This window comes from Muntiacus reevesi, chromosome 2, assembly GCF_963930625.1.
Source record: "Muntiacus reevesi chromosome 2, mMunRee1.1, whole genome shotgun sequence".
Lineage (NCBI taxonomy): Eukaryota > Metazoa > Chordata > Mammalia > Artiodactyla > Cervidae > Muntiacus > Muntiacus reevesi.
This window is the reverse complement of record NC_089250.1, coordinates 29,906,567-29,932,182: the sequence shown is the minus strand read 5'-3', so window position 1 is coordinate 29,932,182 and position 25,616 is coordinate 29,906,567. Positions and strand designations below refer to the sequence as shown.

Below are 25,616 nucleotides of genomic sequence, written 5' to 3'. Positions count from 1 at the left end.
TCCTCAGGCATTAATTAAAGGGACTGACTAAAGTTGGTTCCAAGATGGATGTTACATGCCTTTCACTGATGACCCTACTCAGCAGAATAGTATCCTTGTGGTTTGGGAAGCAAATATTATAACTTTAATCATGAAAATTTAGTTTCTTCCTCGAGCAGGTGGACAGGAGTTTGTAAAGCATTTCAGGTGTACAACTATAATACTCTGGTACCTGGAATTCCAAAAGGAATCAGACATAAATCTGTGAGTTTTTATAAGAATATGAATTCATAATTAATTTGTCAATTAAGTGGGAATCATGTCTACATGATGTTCTATATGAAACCATGCTTTCCCATCATTAAAGTGATGGAATATCAGTTCTCGATTAACTAGACTCCCTATGACATATTTGTCTCGAAGGCCTGTGCAGATCCAAAAGGCCTGTGCAGGCTTTCTCTTCCTCAAAAGAGAAAGTCTCTGCATGTTGGAAAGTGTCAATAATACTCTTGTCCAATCTTAGCATCCTCCTGCCCTCCTCTTTTAATAAAGTCTCAAAGGAACTTTCCCATTTGATAAGATCAAAATAAACTTTTTTAATAAACCATGCAAACGAAGTACATAAATTGAACAGGGCATTTAAATTACCCAAAAGATCACAAGAGCATAAGTGAAAAGACCTATATTTGCATAACAACTTCCTTACAAATACTAGCCTGCTACATGATGCCATTTCTCTTAAATGCTAAATGCTTCAACTTTGCTAAGATTCAGAAAGGGAATATAATACACTGGTCAAGAGCATGAACAAGGTGTCCAGCTGCCTGCTATTTTACTGCATCTAAGGACCTGGTGACCTTGCACATATCATCTTAATCCTGCTGAGCCCACAACAGTAAAATGATGCCTTCTCATAGGGTTTGTGGTTAAAATTAAAAGAAATGATCATGAAAAGTGTCAAGCATGAAATAAGGACCCAGTACATTTTACCTTTTGATTCAGTTACACATATATTCAAATTCTTTTCCCATTTAGGTTATTAAAGAGTATTGATCAGAATTCCCCATGCTCCACAGTAGGTCCTTATTGGTTATGTATTTTAAATATAGCAGTATGTACATGTCAATCCCAAACTCCCAATTTGGCCCTCCCCATCCCCACCAACACCAACTTCCACCTTGGTAAGCCTAAATTCATTCTCTAAGTCTGTAAATCTGTTACAGCTTAGTAAATATTAGGTTGATGCAAACATAATTACAGTTTTGGACTGTGAATTTTAAATCATTATAACGAAGCTGAAGCACATATTTATTAACCAAAATAGGAACCATTGCAATCAACACATTTTTGCCAACAAGAAATGTTTGTTTATTCCTGTAGCATAAAAATCCATGCTTTGAGATTTGATGGTCTTGGAAAGCATTTTTCCTGCAAAAAGCTGTTGAGATGTTTGAAGAAGTGGTAGTCAGTTGGCAATAGGTCAGGTGGATGTGGTGGAAGAGGCAAAACTTTGTAACCCAGTTAATTCAACTTTTGAAGCATTGGTTATGCAATGTGTACTTGGGCATTGTCGTGGAGAAGAATTGGGCCCTTTTTGTTGACTAATGCCAGCTGGTAGGAATTGCAGTTTTCAGTGCATCTCATTGATTGCTAAGTGTACTTCTCAGATGTAATGGTTTCACTGGGATTCAGAAAGCTGCAGTGGATCAGACAGGCAGCGGACCATCAGACAGAGAGCATGACCTTTTTTTGGTGTAAGTTTGGCTTTGGGAACTGCTTCGGAGCTTCTTCTTGGTCCAGCCGCTGAGCTGGTCATCGTCAGTTGTCCTATAACATCCACTTTCTGTCACACATCACAATCGGATGGAGAAATGGTTCATGTTGTTGTGTAGAATAAGAGAAGACAACACTTCAAAATGATGGTTTTTTTGATTTGCCGTCAGCTCATGAAGCACCTGCTTATTGAACTTTTTCACTTTTCCAATTTGCTTCAAATGCTGAATGACCATAGGTTGGTCAAAGTTGAATTCTTTGGTAACTTCTTGTGTAGTTGTTAGAGAATCAACTTCGATGATTCTCTCAACTGGTGGTTGTCAACTTCTGATGGCAAGTCACTGCAGTCCTCTTCTTCAAGGCTCTTGTCTTCTTTGTAAAACTTCTTGAACCACCACTGCACTGTATGTTCATTAGCAGTTCCTGGGCCAAATGCATTGTTGATGGTGCGAGTTGTCTCTTCTGCTTTTCGACCCATTTTGAATTCAAATAAGAAAATCATTCGAATTTGCTTTTTGTCTAATGTCATTTCTAAGTCTAAAATAAACAGCATGTAATAGTAACAACTTGCTAGTAAAAAAAAAAATAACGCAAGAAATGCACATTAAAGTGATGTATAACATGACCACATTTATTTAAGAATGTATTCCAATATCAAATGGCAAATTTCAACAGTGTAAAACTGCAGTTACTTTTGCACCAACCTAGTAAGTTGTTTGTCCAGTATCATTTTTTTTTTTTTTTTAGATTCTGCACATTAGTGATGTATCATGTTTGTCTTTGTCTGACTTACTTTACTTAGTATAATAATCTCCAGATCCATTCATATTGCTGCAAATGGCCTTGTTTCATTCTTTTAAATGGCTGAGTAATATTCCATTGTATGTATGTACCACATCTTCTTCATCATCCATCCGTTAATGGATGTTTAGTTTGCTTCCATGTCTTGGCATTTTACCTTTTCTTATTGGTTATGGTTCCCTGTTTTTGCACAAAGAATTATATAACACAGAGTCTACTATCTACCCCTTTTTGCTTATCCTCTGGAAAAAGGGGCATGTCATCATCATATTAATTCAGGCAAAACGTTGGATAGAAGGTGAAGGAAAGATGTAGAAACAAATCAACGGTAGGTGATATTTCTCTATGAGGCTACATGAATTTATTATGCTTATATATGGCTTTTCCTGGTTTTAACCAGAAAAGGAGGTGGTCTGGATATCATTAGAGAGAATCCCCTTATCCTAGCACTTAGTAAAGTTCTTACTGAATTCCTAGTCACAGTACAACCAAACATGAAGTAGAAAAGAATTACTGAACATTTTCAATAATAGGGCATCCCCGATACTCTGAAACATTCAGGATTAGGTTAGAAGCACATTTTGTTTTCTGAATTTGGATGGAAATCATTGTAGTGAAAAGTGGAAGCAAAGTTGATAGGCATCAAATATATTGTTTAGATATTATCTAATACCAATCAAATTTTTATGCCTTTGTTATAGGTCCAGCAAGGAGGACGCATGTCCAACCCAAGACAATAAAAATTTTCCTCTGGGCTAGAGTAGAGAAGCTTCTCTTCTCACTAGTAATGAATTTGAAAGTACATTAACCCAGAGCCTCTGTCAACTGTGACCATGGCCAAATGGAACTTGTGTGAAAGAATAAAGCTGACACAGGTAAGAGATAGTGAGAACGTACTGGCAGTGGTAGAATATCTGTTTTCAGTCATCAAGATAAGATTGGTCAGGTTTTAAATTTGTGAATTCCCCTTACAACTGTCTAATAACTTCTCATAAGGCCCTCAATCCAAACTACCACATTCTATTTTGAATAACTGGTTCAGTTCAGTTCAAAAGCTCAGTCGTGACCAACACTTTGTGACCCCATGGACTACAGCACGCCAGGCTTCCCTGTCCATCACCAAGCTCCTGAAGCTTGCTCAAATTCATGTCCATTGAGTCAGTGATACGATCCAACCATCTCATCCTCTGCTGTCCCCTTTTCCTCCCACCTTCAATCTTTCCCATCATCAGTGTCTTTTCCAATGAGTCAGTTCATCCCATCAGGGACCAAAGTATTGGAGTTTCAGCTTCAACATCAGTCCTTCCAATGAATATTCAGGACTGATTTCCTTTTGGATTGACTGGTTGGATCTCCTTGCAGTCCAAGGGACTCTCAATAGTCTTTTCCAACACCACAGTTCAAAAACATCAATTCTTCAGTGCTCAGCTTTCTTTATAGTCCAACTCACATCCATACATGACTATTGGAAAAACTATAGTTTTGACTAGATGGACCTTTGTTGGCAAAGTAATGTCTCTGCTTTTTATTATGCTGTCTAGATTGGTCATAACTTTTCTTTCAAGGAGCAAGCATCTTTTAATTTCATGGCTGCAGTCACCATCTTCAGTGATTTCGGAGTTCCCAAAAATAAACTCTCTCACTCTTCCCATTATTTCCCCATCTATTTGCCATGAAGTGATGGGACCAGATGCCATAATCTTAGTTTTCTAAATGTTGATTTTAAGCCAACATTTTCACTCTCCTCTTTCACTTTCATCAAGAGGCTCTTTAGTTCTTTTTTGCTTTCTGCCATAAGGGTGGTATCATCTGCATATCTGAGGTTATTGATATTTCTCCCAACAATCTTGATTCTAGCTTGTGCTTCATCCAGCCTGGCATTTCACATGAGGTACTTTGCATATAAGTTAAATAAGCAGGGTGACAATATACGGCCTTGACATACTCCTTTTCCTATTTGGAACCAGTCTGTTGTTCCATGTCCAGTTCTAACTGTTGCTTCCTGACCTGCTTACAGATTTCTCAAGGGGCCGATCAGGTGGTCTGGTATTCACATCTCTTTCAGAATTTTCCACAGTTTATTATGATCCACACAGTCGAAGGCTTTGGCATAGTCAATAAAGCAGAAGTAGATGTTTTTCTGCAACTCTCTTGCCTTTTCGATGACCCAATGGATGTTGGCAATTTGGTCTCTGGTTCCTCTGCCTTTTTCTAAATCCAGCTTGAACATCTGGAAGTTCATAGTTCATGTACTGTTGAAGCCTGGTTTGGAGAATTTTAAGCATTACTTTGCTAGCATGTCAGATGAGTGCAATTATGCAGTAGTTTGAGCATTCTTTGGCATTGCCTTTCTTTGGGATTGGTATGAAAACTGATCTTTCCCAGTCCTGTGGCCACTGCTGAGTTTTCCAAATGGGCTGGCATACTGAGTGCTGCACTTTCACAGCATCATCTTTTAGAATTTGAAAGAACTCAACTGGATCTATAGATTGCTTTGGGTAGTATAGCCATTTTGACAATATTGATTCTTCCAATCCATGAACACGGTATATTTCTCCATCTGTTTGTGTCCTCTCTGATTTCTTTCATCAGTGTTTTATAGTTTTCTATGTATAGGTCTTTTGTTTCTTTAGGTAGATATACTCCTAAGTATTTTATTCTTTTTGTTGCAATGGTGAATGGTATTGTTTCCTTAATTTCTCTTTCTGTTTTCTCATTGTTGGTGTATAGGAATGCAAGGGATTTCTCTGTGTTAATTGTATATCCTGCAACTTTACTATATTTGTTGATTAGCTCTAATAATTTTCTGGAAGAGTCTTTAGGGTTTTCTATGTAGAAGATCATGTCATCTGCAAACAGCGAGAGTTTCACTTCTTCTTTTCCTATCTGGATTCCTTTTACTTCTTTTTCTGCTCTGATTGCTGTGGCCCAAACTTCCAAAACTATGTTGAATAGTAGTGGTGAGAGTGGGCACCCTTGTCTTGTTCCTGATTTTAACTATAAAACTCCTAGAGGAGAACATAGGCAAAACACTCTCCGACATAAATCACAGCAGGATCCTCTATGACTTACCTCCCAGAATATTGGAAATAAAAGCAAAAATAAACAAATGGGACCTAATGAAACTTAAAAGCTTTTGCACAACAAAGGAAACTATAAACAAGGTGAAAAGACAGCCCTCAGATTGGGAGAAAATAATGGCAAACGAAGCAACAGAGGATTAATCTCAAAAATATACAAGCAATTCCTGCAGCTCAATTCCAGAAAAATAAATGACCCAATCAAAAAATGGGCCAAAGAACTAAACAGACATTTCTCCAAAGAAGACATACAGATGGCTAACAAACACGTGAAAAGATGCTCAACATCACTCATTATCAGAGAAATGCAAATCAAAACCACAATGAGGTACCATTACACGCCAGTCAGGATGACTGCTATCCAAAAGTCTACAAGCAATAAATGCTGGAGAGGGTGTGGAGAAAAGGCAACCCTCTTACACTGTTGGTGGGAATGCAAACTAGTACAGCCGCTATGGAGAACAGTGTGGAGATTTCTTAAAAAACTGGAACTAGAACTGCCATATGACCCAGCAACCCCACTTCTGGGCATACACACTGAAGAAACCAGATCTTCAGAGACACGTGTACCCCAATGTTCATCACAGCACTGTTTATAATAGCCAGGACATGGAAGCAACCTAGATGCCCATCAGCAGACGAATGGATAAGGAAGTTGTGGTACATATACACCATGGAATATTACTCAGCCATTAAAAAGAATTCATTTGAATCAGTTCTAGTGAGAAGGATGAAACTGGAGCCCATTATACAGAGTGAAGTAAGCCAGAAGGATAAAGACCAATACAGTATACAAACACATATATATGGAATTTAGAAAGATGGTAATGATAACCCTATATGCAAAACAGAAAAAGAGACACAGATGTACAGAACAGACTTTTGGGCTCTGTGAGAGAAGGCGAGGGTGGGATGTTTCGAGAGAACAGCATCGAAACATATATATTATCTAGGGTGAAACAGATCACCAGCCCAGGTTGGATGCATGAGACAAGTGCTCGGACCTGGTGCACTGGGAAGACCCAGAGGGATCGGGTAGAGAGGGAGGTGGAGGGGGGATAGGGATGGGGAATACATGTAAATCCATGGCTGATTCATGTCAATGTATGACAAAAACCACTACAATATTGTAAAGTAATTAGCCTCCAACTAATAAAAATAAATGAAAAAAAAAAAAAAAAACTCAACTGGAGTTCCACCCCCTGCACTAGCTTTGTTCATAGTGATGCTTCCTAAGGCCCACTTGACTTCACTTTCCAGGATGTGTGGCTTTAGGTGAGTGATCACACCATCGTGGTTATCTGAGTTGTGTAGACCTTTTTTGTATAGTTCTTCTGTGTTTTCTTGCCACCTCTTCTTAACATCTTCTGCTTCTCTTAGGTAGGTGACATTAAAAATGTCAAAGATGTTTTAACTTTAAAATCACCAGCTATTTATTTTTGGTCTAGCACATAATAATCTTGGGGAAATAGTCCATAAACTTTTTTTTAAAAACTGTAAGTCATCATTGAAGAGGCTAGTCTTTCCCCCGTCAGACTGTATTTGAACGTTTTTGGAAAATAGGTTGATAGAAATGTGATGAGTTGTTTCTTATTCTCAATTAATTTATTCTACTGATTCATGTGTCTGTCCTAATGCAAACAGTACAATGTCTTAACTGCTGTAGTTCCGTAGTAAACTTTGAAATAAAAAAGTGTGAATCTTCCAGCTGTGTTCTGCTCTGTTCAGGACTGTTTTAGCTATTCTTGGTCCTTTGAATTTCCCTATGAATTTTAGGACCAGCTTGTCAATTGCAAAAAGTCAGCTGGCATTTTGATAAGCATTTTGTTGAATAGAAGCATGGATCAGTTTGAAGAGTATTTCCATCTTAACAATATTAAGTCTCCTTATTTTTAAACATGTGATGTCTTTTCATTTATTTAGGTAATCTTTAATTTTTTTCAATAATATTTTGTAGTCTTAGAATACATGGTTTACATTTGTTTTATTAAATTTGTTCCTATTTGTTCTCTTGATGTCAGTATGAATGCAATTGCTGTCTTAATTTTCTTTTTTGGAGTGTTCATTGCTAGCATAGAAATGCAATTGATTTGTATGTATTTTGTATTGGCGTGAATCTTGCAACTTTTGTGAACTAATTTATTATTTCTAGCAATACCTTCATGATATTACATAGGATTTTTATGTACAAGATTGTTTCATCTGGAAATAGAGATAGTTCTACTTCTTTCCAATCTGAATGCCTTTTATTTCACTATATTACTTGATTGGCCTGACTAGACTTTTTAGTAGAATGTTAAATAGAAGTTACATAAGGGAACATCTTTGTGTTGGTCCCAATCTTAGGGGAAAATAGTTTTTCAGTATCAAGTATGATGTTAGCTGTGAACTTATAGATACCTGTAGTCAGTTGAGGAAATCCCCTTGTACTCTTAGTTTCTTTAGCATTGTTATAATAAAGGATGCTGGATTTTATCAAAAGGTTTTCTTGGGTCTGTTGTGATCACTGTGTGGTTTTGTCCTTTGTTGTATTAATATTATTACATTAATCAATTCTCTGATTGTAAGACACCTTGAATTATTGGGATAAGGACCAATTTATAATAGTGTATAATATTTTTATATGTCATTAGATTCTCTGTTTTAGTATTTTGTCAAGGATTTTTGCATCTACAGTTGTAAGAGTTACTGGTCTCTAGTTTTCCTTTGTTATGAAGTCTGGCTTTGGTGTCAGGGTAACACTGGCTTTATCGAATAAATTAGGTATTTATTGCTTTTCCATTTTTGTATTAGTTTGTGCATAATTGGTATTAATTATTCTTTAACTGTTTGATAGACTTCACCAGTAAAACCATTTGAGCCTCAACTTTTTTTGTGGAAAGCTGTTACTAGAGTCAGTTTCACTAGTTTATATTTTTTCTAAGAATTTGTCTACTTTATTGGAGGTATTTAATTTGTTAGCATGTATTCATAGTATTCACTTGTAATCCTTTCTATTTCTGTAAGATTGGTAGTAATGTTCCATTTTTCACTCCTCATTTTATATATTTTAGTCTTTTCTCTTTTTTGTTGATCTGTCTAAAGTTTCATCAGTTTTGTTGCTCTTTCAAATAACTTTTGACTCATTGGTTTTCTCTATTGTTTTTCTCTTACCTATTTCATTAAATTTTGTTCTAATATTTATTGTTTCTTTCCTTCTGTGGGTTTTAGGGTGTTCTTCTTTTTCAACTTGGGACCAGTTTTTAATACTTTATTTTCAGCTATTGATCCCAAGCATGCAGATATATAAATTCACCCTCCAAATAAGGAATTCATTACTCACCATCAGTTTGTGATTTTACTTTTTTGGCTTATTACTCCCTCTTTATTTATTGACCTAAAGAATTTTCTTTCTATTTTGCAAAACTACTATGTCTATCTTAAAGTTAATTATTCTAGGTAGTGTGTCAGGATGAATATCCATTCAGTTCAGTTCAGTTGCTTAGTTGTGTCCGACTTTTTGAGACCCCATGAATTGCAGTACACCAGGCCTCCCTGTCCATCACCAACTCCCGGAGTTTACTCAAACTCATGCCCATCGAGTCGGTGATGCCATCCAGCCATCTCATCCTCTGTCATCCCCTTCTCCTCCTGCCCTCAATCCCTCCCAGGATCAGGGTCTTTTCCAATGAGTCAACTCTTTGCGTGAGGTGGCCAAAGTATTGGAGTTTCAGCTTCAGCTTCAGTCCTTCCAATGAACACCCAGGACTGATCTCCTTTAGGATGGACTGGTTGGACCTCCTTGCAGTCCAAGGGACTCTCAAGAGTCTTCTCCAACACCACAGTTCAAAAGCATCAATTCTTCGGCACTCACAAACCAATAATCCCATTCACGTCACTTATGAATTGTTGGTTAGTGAAAAGTTAGGACTCAAAACTTACCCTATTCACAGATAGCTGATTCTTAAAGATGAAGGAGAAAGATTGCTTGTGGATAAGAAAGAATTATAATTATGCCTTCCACACTGAAAAGTAGAATATGGTTTTTGGTAAAGTCTCCATAGTGGAGGATGTTTGCTTTGCTGAAATGACTATGAGATATAAAACTACTATTTTTCTGCAACCAAATTGCTTGACTGTGTCTTCAAGTAAGCTTATATATAACTTGCCCAAAAAAGGAAAATGATTTTTTGATGAAGTGTTAGATTCAATAGTAGTAGGTAATTATAATAAATTATTTTAGCAACCTCATTAATAAAGAAAAGCTAACAGAATGGCACTCTTTTCTGATTTTTACTTTTGTTTTTATACAAATTATTTGCAAATTGTGGAATCAATTTTTTTTAAAGATAAGCATGAACTAAAAGCTAGTAAAGTAAAATCTCTTTTCTCTCTCAAACTTTTATGATCTTAAAAAAAATCACTCTTTTCTGTGTCTCATTTCTTTGTCTACAAAATATGATTAATGACACTAATCTGGGGACAATTTATAGCAAAGATGTAAGAGACAGAGCAGAATCTGAAATGTAATTTTTGCCCCTTATCAAGGAAACCCTGTATAATAAAAGACTGCATTATTCAGATGCTGACTATCCCAAGTGTTTAACATTATTGAAACTGTGGGTATGCTGTAGAAAGTTAAATAGCTCACTGTGTGAAGTCTGTCCTTTTTTTAATTAATACTTTGGAGAGAAAGAGAAATCTACTAGATCAGGTGTCTCAAAATCATCTCATTGTTTTCATCTACCCTATTTATAAAATGCTTTGCTCTAGGCTTTGCCTAATTATATTTTTGAGTTCCTGTATATTTTTAATCTAGCTGAAATAATGAGCATGCTTCCAAACACTGAATGCTAAGTAAAGCCTGTTTGTTGCCCTTGGATAAGGTTCTATTGTCATATTTGGTGGGCCTATCCCATCATCATTTTTTCATACGTAGCCAGGGTACCAGCTCAGCTACCAAGAAGCCAAAACTGAAAAAAGAAAGGGATGGATTCAGTAATTTTGATATTCGTTACCAATTGTTAAGAAAATACATAAAAAATAAACCTGAACATAAAAGAAATACACTTAGTCTTTTTAATTAGAGAAGAACCAGTGAAACAGTGTTTGACTTTAGAGCACTGTTAACCACTGAACAAGACTTACCCTCTAGATTTATACATATTTTAATACAAAATATAAAAATATAAAATGTAAATATAAAATGTAAATATAAATTTTAAAATATTTTTATATAAAATATAAAGATAAAGTTTTATATTTTATACAAAATATAAATATAAAATATATTTTTAAAGAATCCTAGATTTAGCCTTTTCTTTTGACTCGGGCTTGAGAAAAACCCTATCCTTACCAATTTAAAATGGAGAATTTGAGCCTTTCCAAATTTTTGGTTCCTTTTCTTTATACCTAACCTAACTCAGAAACTTCTTATCACACCGTTAGTCTGTTTTAAAAATCTTAGTAACAACTACATACTGCTTAGAATAACAACATAACAGTACTTCTTTTGATGTCTATGCTTTACCATAGGATGAATTCAGTAAGTATTTGTTCAATAGACAAAGTAGAAAAATGTAAGTTTATGATGAGTACAGACTGTCAATCAAGAATACAGCAGCTGCCAGTTCAAGGAGTTATGGAGCATTTTTGTAGGAGTGATGTGCACAAGGAAAGAGGTCAGGTATCATCCATAGATTGTTCATGTCACAGGAAGAATGAGTCCTGTGTAAAAAATTAGAAAATGAAATGAGGTACACACTTATATGAATATTGGTTCCGAGCTATTCTTTTGTTGTTGTTTGCTTATTTGCAAAAGCAGGAACAAAGAAGTGAATACTTTGCTAATGTAGTCATCAGCAGGAATGTTCCTCTGCTATGATCTGGCCTCTACACAAGTGAAATGTTAACTTTGGGAGAGAAGATGGGTAAAAATCATCACCTTGGCTGAAATTGCCTACTTCCTGTCACTGAAAGCAGTTCATAAATGCAAATAAATGTGTGTTAAATAAAAAATATACATATAATGTGTGATTCTCTTCTTGTCTTTAGATAGAAGAGAAACTTCTAAGAAGAAAATTTTAAATTTAAAGGAGAAAAGTCATAAATACATCCTTGTTCAGGCCTTACAAAGGCCTGTATAGAGGAAGTCAGATCTTTATTCTTGACTCTTCTAAAAGTAGAAAGAAATGGACAAGAGAAATTAACATTCTTAATCTGTTAAAAATGTATTATTACAGTCTTCCAAATTGGTAGATTTCAAGGGTGATAATCAGTATAACCTCCACTCTTCATACTATGGTGTCATTATAGTTTCCTGGAAATTTATTCATTTCTTATTGGTTAACCAATTTGCTGGTGTATGTTTTTTTCTAGTGGTCTTTTATTGGGTTAAAGACTTGAATAGACATTTCACCAAAGAAGACATAAAAATGGCCAATCGAGGAAATGCAGATTAAAACTATGGGCTATGACATCACACCTATTACTTTATGGTTAATTGAAATCACTGCCACTTCAATTAGTCACAAAGCATGGCCATGTAAGCATTTACTCTGTAGCAAGCACTGAGCCCATCGTTGGATCTACAGAAAGGTCTTTGCCTTAGTCCATTTGAACTGCTGTAATAACGACACAGACTGGGTGGCTTATAAACAAGAGAAATTTGCTTCTACCATTCTCAAGTTTGGAAAGGGTAAGATCATGGTGCCAGCAAACTTGGTGTGGTGTCTTGTAAGAGCCCACCTCCTGACCCATAGATAGCAGTTCCTGTGTCCTCACGTAGAGCGCAGGACACAAGAAAGTTCTCTGGGATCTCTTAAAGGGGCAGTACTCCAACTCAGGAGGGCTCCACCCTCATGACCTCGTCACCCCCACGGCCTCACCTCCTAATACCATCTTCTTGAGGATTAGGATTTTAACATATACATTTTGGGGTGACACATTAGGTCATAGGGGTGATGTCTACTGGAGAAATAGATAAGAAAATAGACCATTACAGGGAATATTCCCAGTACTACAAGGGATTTGACAGGGTAATGTTTGGGTAAACTAGCGGGGTCCCCAATTCATTTTTGAGGAGTCTGGGAATGTATGTGGGGAAAGTAGCTGTTAAATGAAACTAGAAGACAGAAAGCAGTGAGTTATGGAAAAACAAAAGCAGACAGAACTAAGGCATTCAAAGCAATAATTATATCTAAATCATTCATTTCTTTTGTTATTTTTTTCTTTAATTTTCACATTCTCTTTTATGTGTCCTTAAATAGACTTAAAAGACTGGTACTTACATGAACCAAAGTAAACAAATGAACTCTATTTTATCTATTCAGTTTAGTTCAGCTCAGTCGTGTCCGACTCTTTGCGACCCCATGAATCACAGCACACCAGGTCTCCCTGTCCATCACTAACTCCCAGAGTTTACCCAAACTTATGCCCATCAAGTCAGTGATGCCATCTAGCCATCTCATCCTCTGTCGTCCCCTTCTCCTCCTGCTCCCAATCCCTGCCAGCATCAGGGTCTTTTCCAATGAGTCAACTCTTCACATGAGGTGGCCAAAGTATTGGAGTTTCAGCTTCAGCATCAGTCCTTCTAATGAACACCCAGGACTGATCCCCTTTAGGATTGATTGGTTGGATCTCCTTGCAGTCCAAGGGACTCTCAAGAGTCTTCTCCAACACCACAGCTCAAAAACATCAATTTTTCTGCGCTCAACTTTCTTCACAGTCCAACTCTCACATCCATACATGATCACTGGAAAAACCATAGCCTTGACCAGACGGACCTTTGTTGGCAAAGGAATGTCTCTGCTTTTTAATATGCTATATAGGTTGGTCATAACTTTCCTTCCAAGAAGTAAGCATCTTTTAATTTCATGGCTGCAGTCACCATCTGCAGTGATTTTGGAGTCCAAAAAAATAATATCTGACACTGTTTCCACTGTCTCCCCATCTATTTCCCATGAAGTGATGGGACCAGTTGCCATGATCTTAGTTTTCTGAATGTCGAGCTTTAAGCCAACTTTTTCACTCTCCTCTTTCACTTTCATCAAGAGGCGTTTTAGTTCCTCTTCACTTTCTGCCATAAGAGTGGTGCTATCTGCATATCTGAGGTTATTGATATTTCTCCCGGCAATCTTGATTCCAGCTTGTGCTTCTTCCAGCCCAGTGTTTCTCATGATGTACTCTGCATATCAGTTAAATAAGCAGGGTGATAATGTAATTTATCTATTAGCACCCCTAATTTTTCTGACTAGAACTTTTAGTGCTATGCTGACTGAAAGTGACAAGAGAGAGAATCCTTGTTTTTTTCTTGATCTTAGAGAGTTTTCAACTTTTCATAGCTGAATACGGTGCTCACTGTGGTCTCTCATATGTGACCATGACTAATTGAACTACATTCCTTCTGTGCCTAGTTTGTTAAGAGTTTTTATCATGAATGTGCAGTTAACATTGTCAAATGCTTTTTCTGCATCTAGGGAGATGAGCATATGAATTTTATCCTCATTCTGTTAATGTGATATATCACATTAATTGATCTTCGTGTTGTAACAACTTTTGTGTTCCAGGAATAAATCCACTGATCAGAGTGTATGATTCTTTTGATGTGTTATTGAATTCAGTTAGCTAGTATTTTGTTCAGGATTTTTGCATCTATGTTTATTGAGAATATAGGCCTATAGTTTTCTTACAGTATCCTTGTCTGGCTTTGGAATCGGGGTTATGCTGGATTTATAAAAATAGTTTGGAAATATTGCCTTCTCATCTATTTTTTGGAAGAGTTTGAGAAGGATTGGTATTAATTTTTCAAATGTTTGATAGAATACACCAGTGATTCCATATGGTCCTGGACTTTTGTTTCTTGGGAGATTTTTGATCACTGATTAAACCTCCTTACTAGTAGTTTATCTGCTCAAATTTTCTGTTTCTTCACGATTCAGTCTTGGTAGACTGTATGTTTCTGGGAATTTATTCATCTCTTATTGGTTATCCAATTTGTTGATGTATGATTTTTCTAATAGTATTTTATTGGTCAAAGGACTTGAGTAGACATTTCTCCAAAGATATACAAGTGGCCAACAGGTATATTAAATGGTGCCCACTTACTAATAATCAGAGAAATGCACAACAAAACTGTGGCTATCGCCTCACACCTGGTAGAATGGCCACTATTAAAAAAAAAAAAAGATAAGTATTGGCAAGATATATACAAAGACAAAGAGGAACCCTTCCATGATCGTCAAGGATATAAAATGGTGCAGTCACTATGGGAAGCAGCATGGAGATTCCTCCAAATATTAAAAAATAGAACTATTGTATATTTCCACAAGCTCACTTCTGGAATGGAACAAAATAATGGTAATCAGAGTCTTGAAGAAATATCTGCACTCTCATGTTTGCTGTAGCATTATTCATAATAATCAAGATATGGGAATGCTCTAAAGGTCCATCAGTGGATGAGTGGATAAAGAAAACGTGGTATATACACACAGGGAAATGCTCTTCAGCCTAAAAATGGAAGGAAGTCCTGCCATAGGCAACATCATGGATGAACCTGAAGGACATTATGCTACATGAAATAAGTTAGTCACAGAGAGCAAAAAGTGCCTGATTCCATTTATGTAAGTTGTGTAAAATAATCAAACAGAGCAATAGGCAGAGTAGAATAATGGTTGCCAGCAGTTGGGGATTGGGAGAATACACTTGATGCTCAATGTATATTAAGTTTTAGTTGTACAAGACAAATAAATTCTAGAAAATCTGCCATACAACATTGTGTCTGTCATTAACAGTATCCCAAGCAGCGTTACCATTAGTCATTCAGTCATGTCCAGCTCTTTGCGAGCCCAGGGACTGTAGCCTGCCAGGTATCTCTGTCCATGGAATTCTCCAGGCAAGAATACTGGAGTGGGTTGCCCTTCCCTTCTCCAGGGAATCTTCCCGAGCCAGGGTTCAAACCTGTGTCTCCTGCATTGCAGGAGGATTCTTTACCATCTAAGCCACCAGGGAAGCCTGTTGTGCACCTAAAAATTTGTTGAAGGTACAACTAATGTTGTGTTCGTAACACCAAAAGGGAAAAAAAAGAGTTAGCCCATCTACTATAGTTTGCTTATCTTCTTTCACATTAATTGGTTGTCACATGTTCAAGCAACTTTGTATGCCAGGAATAAATCCAACTTGGTCATGATGCATGATTCTTTTAGTGTGCTGTTGAATTCAGTTTGCTAGTATTTTGTTCAGGATTTTCTGCATCTATGTTTATTGGAAATATTGGTCTGTACTTTTCTTATAATGTCCTAATCTGGCTTTGCGATCAAGGTAATGCTGGATTCATAAAAATTGTTTGGAGATATTCCATTCTCCTCTGTCTTTTGGAAGACTTTGAGTAGGGTTGGTATTAAAAATTTAGAATAAAAAAATGGTAACACATTTTAAAACTTCTTCAAAAGAGAGATTAAACACATGCACAGTATAACCAGTGGTATTTGGTACCATTTGATCTCATACTCCCAGAATATAGATTCAAAGGGGAAAATGAATGAAAAAATTATAGTACATATTGATGAAATCTGGATGGAAATAAGAACACATGAAAATCCCCAAATTGGAAAGGAAGTTTATTAATCTTGAGGCAAAGTAATTTTCTCAAACAGAAAAAAAAAATTACTTCATGATATCAAGCATTAACAAGAGTTTCACTGCCTGATTAAATTTAGTCATTAATAGAATTATTTTATAAAAATACATAAGATGAGTAGTTTAATTAGTTAATATTCATGTTTATTAATAAGTGTATACTTTTATGCTAAAGTGCATATATGCTTTCTTAAAATCTTTTTCATCACTTATGAGATCTGTATAATCTTAATTAATAATACATTTAATAGGCAACTTGGATGGGAGGGGAGTTTGGGACAGAAAGAATACATGTATATGTATGGCTGAGTCCCTTTGCTGTCCACCTGAAATTATCACAAAATTTTTAATTGGCTATACTCCAAAACAAAGTAAAAAGTTTAATTTAAAAAATACGCCTAATAGTTGGTACATCAAAATCTAACAGATAGTACAGAATTACTGGCTGTGCTTTTCTTGTAAAAGCACAAGTCACAGCAGGATAGTCTGTAGGTAATATTAAATTTTTGAAACAGCTAACAGTTAAGGTACAAGAAAAGCCCCTTTTATACCACTGGCTTCTTTCTTGTAGGTGATTAAAATAAAAGGTAGCTTACTTAAAGAGGACTAAAATAAAAAGCAAACTTCATTTGAAAAGAAAGGAGAGGAAATATAAGAATAATTTCATTATATGAGTGGCTGCATATTTGGCAAATTTCCCTTCAAACCAAATAATCCTTCTCTGTCTTACTTATTAACATGGGAAAGAAACAGAATGACTTTCCTTTTGATTGGAGCTGCATCACTGCTTATCTGCTGATTAGACACCCTGCTTCTTCCTAATTTATCACTTTAATGTTACTGTCTGTATAAATGACTGGTCTGCAAAACACTAAAACACAATTATAAATAGTGTGACCAGCTTCCAGAAGTGCCAGTGTAAGCAACAGCACCAGCTCTCCATTTATCACCATTTGCTTTGATAGAGCAACATTCATTTCATTTATCACTTGATCCCTTTCTATTATTTCTTCCATGGGAGGGTGTCTAATCAGCATTATTTATCTCACATTGTATTTTCTTGAAAGCTTTTAAGAAGCATCTAACAAGGGCACAATTACTGTGCTCATTTATGGAAGCACCCGACTCCACCAGCCAGAGGTTCATATTCTGACACCCTTTTAAAAACTGAATTATTAAGAGAGATTCTGAAGAAAGATTAAATTACACTGTTATGTGGCTTCCTGCTTGTGTGTGTGTGTGTGTTAACCAAAAGGACACTCATAAAAATGAATAAACTGATAAAATGCCACATACTAATTGATGTAATCATTTTTAAAAAGGTGAATAGTTAAAGGATGATTCTGTGACCCAGAAGTTAATATGGAAAATGAAGAGTTAAGAATTCTGGGAACTTTTCAGTGAATCTGTCAGATTGCTGAGAATTGTAAGTTTTCCATAAAGTTATCCATGGCTAGGAACAGTGCTGTCTTTCTTTATCACTTACTGACTAGCTATCCATTTGCTTTCTCATTTCCTCCAAAAACCAGGAACAGTAATAATTTTCATGTTTTATGTAATAGAAAAGATCAGAGATTTTTGTATAAACTTGCTATTTTTACAACTTTTCCTTCTGTGATGATATTTTTCTGCTAGCAAGGCACCCTTCCTTTCATGCTTTGAAATTCATATGGTAGCAGTGCTTTACCTGTTCATGTGGCAGTGACTGTGTAAAATCATGGATGAAAAACAAATAGGTAAAATTAGAATTTGGGAGTGAGACTCAAGAAAATCGATTCTTACCCAAGTTCTAGAACCAAGAAATTGGGCAACTGGTACAACTTCTAGATCTCTGTAGAATTAGGATATTAGAGCAAGTTCTTTCCATTCTAATTCAGTTCAGTTCAGTTGCTCAGTCATGTCAGACTCTTTGCAACCCCATGGACTGCAGCACACCAGGCCTCCCTATCACCAACTCCCAGAGCTTATTCAACCTCATGTCCATCAAGTAAGTGATGCTACCCTACCATCTCATCCTCTGCCGTCCCCTTCTCCTCCGCCTTCAATCTTTCCCAGCATCTAGGTCTTTTCCAATGAGTCAGTTCTTCACATCAGGTGGCCAAAGTATTGGAGTTTCAGCTTCAGCATCAATCCTTCCAATGAACACCCAGGACTGATTTCCTTTAGGATAAACTGGTTTGATCTCCTTGCAGTCCAAGAGACTCTCAAGAGTCTCCAACACCACAGTTCAAAAGCGTCAATTCTTTGGCGCTCAGCTTTCTTTATAGTCCAACTCTCACATCCATACATGACTACTGGAAAAACCATAGCCTTGACTAGACGGACATTTGTTGACAAAGTAATGTCTCTGCTTTTTAATATGCTGTCTAGGTTGGTCATAGCTTTTCTTCCAAGGAGCAAGCTTCCTTTAATTTCATGGCTGCAGTCACCATCTGCTGTGATTTTGGATCACAAGTAAATAACGTCTGTCACTGTTTCCATTGTTTCCCCATTTATTTGCCATGAAGTGATGGGACCAGATGCCACAATCTTAGTTTTTTGAATATTGAGTTTTAAGATAACTTCTTCACTCTGTTCTTCCATTTTCATCAAGAGACTCTTTAGTTCTTTGCTTTCTGCCTTAAGGGTTGTGTCATCTGCATATCTGAAGTTATTGATATTTCTTCTGGTAATCTTGATTCCAGCTTGTGCTTCATCCAGCCTGGCATTTCACATTCTATACTCTGCATATAAGTTAAATAATCAGGATGACAATATACAGCCTTGACACACTTTTTTCAGATTTGGAACAGTCTGTTGTTCCATGTCCAGTTCTAACTATTGCTTCTTGACCTTCATACAGATTTCTCAGGAGGCAGGTAAGGGTCTGGTAATCCCGTCTCTTTCAGAGTTTTCCAGAGGTGGTTGTGATACACACAATCAAAGACTTCGGCATAGTCAATAAAGCAGAAGTAGATATTTTTCTGGAACTCTCTTGCTTTTTCGATGATCCAGCAGATGTTGGCAATTTGATCTCTTGTTCCTCTGCCTTTTTCTAAATCTAGCTTGAACATCTGGAAGTTCATGGTTCATGTACTGTTGAACCCTGGCCTGGAGAATTTTGAACACTTCTTTGCTAGCATGTGAGATGAGTGCAGATGGTGATTGCAGCCATGAAATTAAAAGACGTTTACTTCTTGGAAGGAAAGTTATGACCAACCTAGACATCATATTAAAAAGCAGAGGCATTACTTTTCTGTCTAGTCAAGGCTATGGTTTTACCAGTGGTCATGTATGGATGTGAGAGTTGGACTATAAAGAAAACTGAGCGCTTTAGAATTGAAGCTTTTGAACTGTGGTGTTGGAGAAGACTCTTGACAGTCCCTTGGACTGCAAGGAGATCCAACCAGTCCATCCTAAAGGAGATCAGTCATGGGTGTTCATTAGAAGGACTGATGTTGAAGCTGAAACTCCAATACTTTGGCCACCTGATGTGAAAAGCTGACTCTTTGGGAAAGACCCTGATGCTGGGAAGGATTGACGGCAGGAGGAGAAGGGGACGACAGAGGATGAGATGGTTGAATGTCATCACCGACTCAATGGACTTAGGTTTGGGTGGACTCTGGGAGTTGGTGATGGACAGGGAGGCCTGGCGTGCTGTGGTTCACTGGGTCTCAACGAGTTGGACACAACTGAGCAACTGAACTGACTGAGATGAGTGCAATTCTGCAGTAGTTTGAACATTCTTTGGCATTGCCTTTCTTTGGGATTGGAATGAATACTGACCTTTTCCAGTCCTGTGGCCACTGCTGAGTTTTCCAAATGGGCTGGCATACTGAGTGCAGCACTTTCACAGCATCATCTTTTACGATTTGAAATAACTCAACTGAAATTCCATAACCTCTGCTAGCTTTGTTCATAGTAATGCTCCCTAAGGCTCACTTGATTTCACATTCCAAGATATTGGGCTTTAGGTAAGTGATCATACCATCTTGATTATCTGGGTCATGAAGATCGTTTTGTGTAGTTTTTCTGTGTATTCTTGCCACCTATTCTTAATATCTTCTGCTTCTGTTAAGTTCATACCATTTTTGTCCTTTATTGAGCCCATCTTTGCATGAAATGTTCCCTTGGTATCTCCAATTTTCTTGAAGAGATTTCTAGTCTTTCCCATTCTATTGTTTTCCTCTCTTTCTTTGCACTGATCACTGAGAAAGGCTTTCTTATCTCTCCTTGCTATTCTTTGGAACTCAACATTCAAATGGTTATATCTTTCCTTTTCTCCTTTGCCTTTTGCTTCTCTTCTTTTCTCAGCTATTTGTAAGGCCTCCTCAGACAACCATTTTGCCTTTTTGCATTTCTTTCTCTTGGGGATAGTCTTGATCACTGCCTCCTGTACAATGTCATGAACCTCTGTCCATAGTTCATCAGGCACTCTGTCTATCAGATCTAATCTCTTGAATCTGTTTATCACTTCTACTGTGTAATTGTTAGAGGTTTGATTTAGGTCATGCCTGAAAGTTCTAGTGGTTTTCCCTACTTCCTTCAATTTAAGTCTGAATTTGGCAATAAGGAGTTCATGATCTGAGCCACAGCCAGTTCCCAGCCTTGTTTTTGCTGACTGTATAGAGCTTCTCCATCTTTGGCTGCAAAGAATATAATCAATCTGATTTCAGTATTGACCATCTGGTGATGTCTATGTGTAGAGTCTTCTCTTGTGTTGTTGGAAAAGGGTGATTGCTATGACCAGTGCATTCTTTTAACAAAACTCTCTTACCCTTTGCCTTGTTTCATTTTGTACTCCAAGGCCAAATTTGTTATCCCAGGTATCTCTTGACTTCCTACTTTTTTATTCCAGCACCCTATAATGTAAAGGACATCTTTTTTGGGTGATAAGAAGCTTATGGAAGCTTCCTTATGGGAAAGAGTGACTGAGGGGGAAACTAGGCCTTGTCCTGATGGCTGGGGCTGTGCTCAGTAAATCTTTAATCCAATTTTCTGTTGATGGGAGGGGCTGTGTTCCCTCCCTGTTGTTCAACCCTGAGGCCAAACTATGGTGGAGCTAATGACGATAATGGTGACCTCCTTCAAAAGGTTCCATTCACACACTGTTGCTTTCAGTGCCCCTGACCCTGCAGCAGGCCACTGCCGACCCATGCCTCTGCCGGAGACTCCTGGACACTCACAGGCAAGTGAGTGAGTCAGTCTCTTGTGGTGTCACTGCTCCTTCCTCCAAGGTCCTGGTGCACACAAGGTTTTGTTTGTTCCCTCCATGAGTCTGTTTCCCCAGTCCTGAGTGAGTACTAGCGGCTCTGTGGTGGGGTTAATGGCGACCTCCTCCAAGAGGGCTTATGCCATACCCAGGTCTGCTCCATTCTAGTACATTTTAAATTATTTTTGTCATATACATGTTCAAATATAAAAGCAACACACACAAATATGAAGACAATTTATAATACGAAGATAATTTAAAAATCATCAGCAGAGAAGTAATAATCTAATTATAACAGAGGACACGGAGATGGACTTGCTCCAGATTTCAGAGTGGTTTCATTGTACACTGGAAAGACAGTGTTCCAATTTACAGTCCAGAGTTCATTCACCATACTCTTGTCATCCTTTCTCATATCATTGGTAGTTGATCATTCTGCTAGTTTTCCATAAGCTGTTTATTTATCAGGAAGCCCAGCTCCTCAACTGTTTTTTAAAAATTCCCTATTTATTTGTCTGCTTTTGGCACCAGGTCTTAGTTGTAGCATGTGAAGTCTATTTCCCTGACTAGGTAATGATCGCTGGCCTCCTCATTGGGAGCACGTAGTCTTAGCCACTCTTAGCTGCATTTCCTATTTCTTTGTCTCTGAAGGATATATTGTTCATTCCCTAGTCTGCATGTTTTCTTATTCCACTTGTCCTCCCAAGTATTTTCTTCTATTATCTTTGAGGAGTAGCTCCTTTTGGAGTTCTACAGTCACAGTCCTTGGAGTGTCACGGAAGGACTGAGTAGTCAGTGTGAGTCAGTGGAGTTCATCTCCCCCTTCAGTGCTTCATCCATCAGCTTGCATCTCTGGACATGTTTTCATACTCTCCCTCCCCCTCCTCTCCATTTTACTTTTTTTTTAATTTTTAAAATTTTATCAGAGTCTTGTTGCTTTATGATGTTGTGTTAATTTCTGCTGTTCAGCAAAGTGAATCAGCTATACATATATATATACCCCCTCTTTTGTGGATTTCCTTCCCATTTAGGTCAGAGTCTGCCTGAAATGCAGGAGACCCAGGTTCAATCCCTGGTTGGGAAAATCCTCTGGAGAAGGAAAGGGCAACCTACTCTAGTATTCTTGCCTGGAGTAGTCCATCAACAGAGGAGTCTGCCAGGCTATAGTTCACGGGGTCACAAACAGTCAGACACAACTGAGTGACTAACACTCTTAGATCACCTCAGAGCACTAAATAGAGTTCCCTGTGTTATACAGTAGGTTCTCATTGGTTATCTTTTTATACACAGTATAAGTAGTGTATATATGTCAATCCCAGTCTCCCAATTCATCCCACTTCCCCTTCCCCTCTTAGTATTCATGTGTTTGCTCTCTATGTTTATATCTCTGTCTGCTTTGCAAATAGGTTCATTTGTACCATTTTTCTAGATTTCACATATATACATTAATATATGATAATTTGTTTTTCTGGCTTCGTCACTCTGTATGACAGTCTCTAGGTTCATCTACATCTCTGCAAATGGCATAATTTTGTTTCTTTTTATGGCTGAGTAATATTACATTGTATATATGCACCACATCTTCTTTATCCAGTCCTCTGTCAATAGACCTTTAGGTTGCTTCCATGCTCTGTCTGTTGTAAATAGTGGTGCAGTGTATCTAGAATTTGAAAAGCAATCTCATTTACAATAAAACTGAAAACAATGAAATATTTAACCAAATATGTGCAGCGTCCAAATGCTGCAAATGATAGAACACTAATGAAAGAAATGAAACATGTATACAAATAGATTTTGGAGATATAGTTTTTTCTGAGTATATGTCCAGGAGTGGGATGGATTGCTGGATCATCCTGTGATTCTATTTTTAGTTTAGTCTTTAGTTTCCAGTAATAGAATCCAGAGAGTACATGAGAATATAGAAAACATTATTATTTATCATACCGTGTAATAGGAGATGACAAGTAGCTCAATATGAGCTACTTGAACATGATTATATTTATATTATTATATTGATTATATTTTTATTACATAGCTTGGGGGGAAAGTCTATGAATTTAACCCTCAGAATGTGGATCACTATTAGAAACTGGCATGCCACACAGTGGAGTCATTAGTAAGATGTGGCTAACGTAGGGTGTTTTATGTAACTTCTAAAGTGGGCCAATTTGAAATCCAGTGCAACAAGTGAAGGAGAAAACATAGTTCCAAGTAAGTATTCCCATATTTATAGCTTCAACCACATCCACATTGTGGTGGGAAGCTAGAGCTACTTTTTTCAGTTGCTTCATTAGCTGGATCCTCGCCCTACTAGGTCTTTCTTATTGCATCAGGTTGCATTTCCATTGTACTTTGTTCCAGAGTTGGGCAGAGAGGGGGCTAATATTGCAAATAAATTTAAAATAATCTGTTCAGAAAGATGAACACCCATTTCATTCTGAAGTATATTCTTCTAGCTCCAAAATGTTATTGAAATGCTCCACATGGAACTGTACAAATGTGGACTCTCACCCAGTCTCAAGAGGAGGCTATCATGCTCAATGTGTCTACACAGACATCCATGAGTAGGCAGAGAGGAGGCCTCCTGAGACGCCTTGGCTCCAGGTAATATGGAAAGAATGCAGATGGAACCTGTGGGGTAGAGAAAAGTGATGAGTAAGATGTTGGACCTTTCATGAAACAACCAAAGGCAAGGGATGGGATCACCCCTGCAGGGATTGTTGGGGTGCAGGGTGACTCAACCAGAGCCCTGAAAGAGAATGTAGTTGAATTATTAGAAGAGTCTTTATTGCCAGAAAGTCTTGAGTTGGGATTAGATCAAAGGAGAGCCCTAAATGCTGACCAACCAAGCCAACAGTAAGTACAGACCATAGACTTTTAATCACAGACATTGTTCAAGACTTCAGTAGTTGATACCAGAAGAGTAACACCACCAGGCAACCAAAGGCCATTGCAGAAGAGGCCAAAAATGAACAATAACAGCCTGAAGTTACTGTACTTGGATCCCAGGCCCCCTTTAGCAAGAGGACCTGTGTATCCTGTCTTCACCCAGGTGCCATCTTGGGAAAGAGAAGAACATAGGAAAACCTCTGAAAGACTGAACATTGACTCAGACACATCAAGTTGCCAGAATGAATGGTTTAAACTAGAAGAGATGCAGGCATTTAGTTGGCAATTTTAATGTCCATCTCTCCTCTTTAAAGCCCGGGTAAAGTAAGGCTGATGGAGAGTAATAGATGAATACTGGAAAAAGCTGTGGGTTTGGTTTTTATTGCACATCTGATTAATAGTCCACTAATTTGAGGTCTTAAGTGCTTTTTTCCTCCCTCCTTTCTCCCTTCCTTGACTTCTTTTCTCCATCCTTCATTAAATAAACATGTAATCCATTCCTCCAGTGTTTTTGAAACTTTAATAGGTGCTTGGAATAAAAAGGCAACAATAGTTGACCTGCCTCCAGAAATCAGTCATTGAGGGGAGAAGAAAAACAAGTAAATAAATAATTACATTATAGAGTAAGCACAGAAATAGATGTGGGCAAGGTGCTGTAGGTGAAGTAATTGGAGGAATTAGTTTCCTTTCATGGAGTAGAGAGTGGAGTTTGAGTATGCTTTTGTAAGGCAAATAACAGGATTTTTAGACAATATAATCTATATAGAAAATCCTAAAGAATTGACCTTTAAAATGTCACAGAATGTAAAGATAATATACTAATACCAATCCAGCATATGTATATGCTAGAAATGAATATCTGGGATTTGAAAAACAATCTCATTTACAATAAAACTCAAAGCAATGAAATATTTAACCAAATATGTGCAGCGTCCATATGCTGAAAATGATAGAACACTAATGAAAGAAATGAAACATGTATACAAATAGATTTCACATTCTTATGGATTGAAAGATTCTATATTGCTGAGATGTCACTTCTCCCCAATTTGATCTATAGATTCAACTCTCAATCATAAAATGCCAATAAGATCTTTTGCAGTTAATAGCAAGTTGATTCTAAAATTTACACAGAAAGGGAAAGAAATTGAAAGACTCATAATAATTCCCAAAAAACCCCCCACAAAGTCAGAGGACACAAAGTGCCTGGAAGCAGGACCTACAGTTGTTCCTTGATTTTAAGACTTAATGAAAATTTCAGTCCAGTTCAATTCAGTCGCTCAGTCGTG

The 25,616-nt window shown here is 37.3% G+C and overlaps 1 pseudogene; it reads right to left on the bottom strand.

Moving 5' to 3' along the window:
- Positions 1–1,290: 1,290 nt before the first annotated feature.
- LOC136157124 (histone-lysine N-methyltransferase SETMAR-like) overlaps positions 1,291–25,616 on the bottom strand; it is a 91,382-nt pseudogene continuing 67,056 nt past the window's right edge.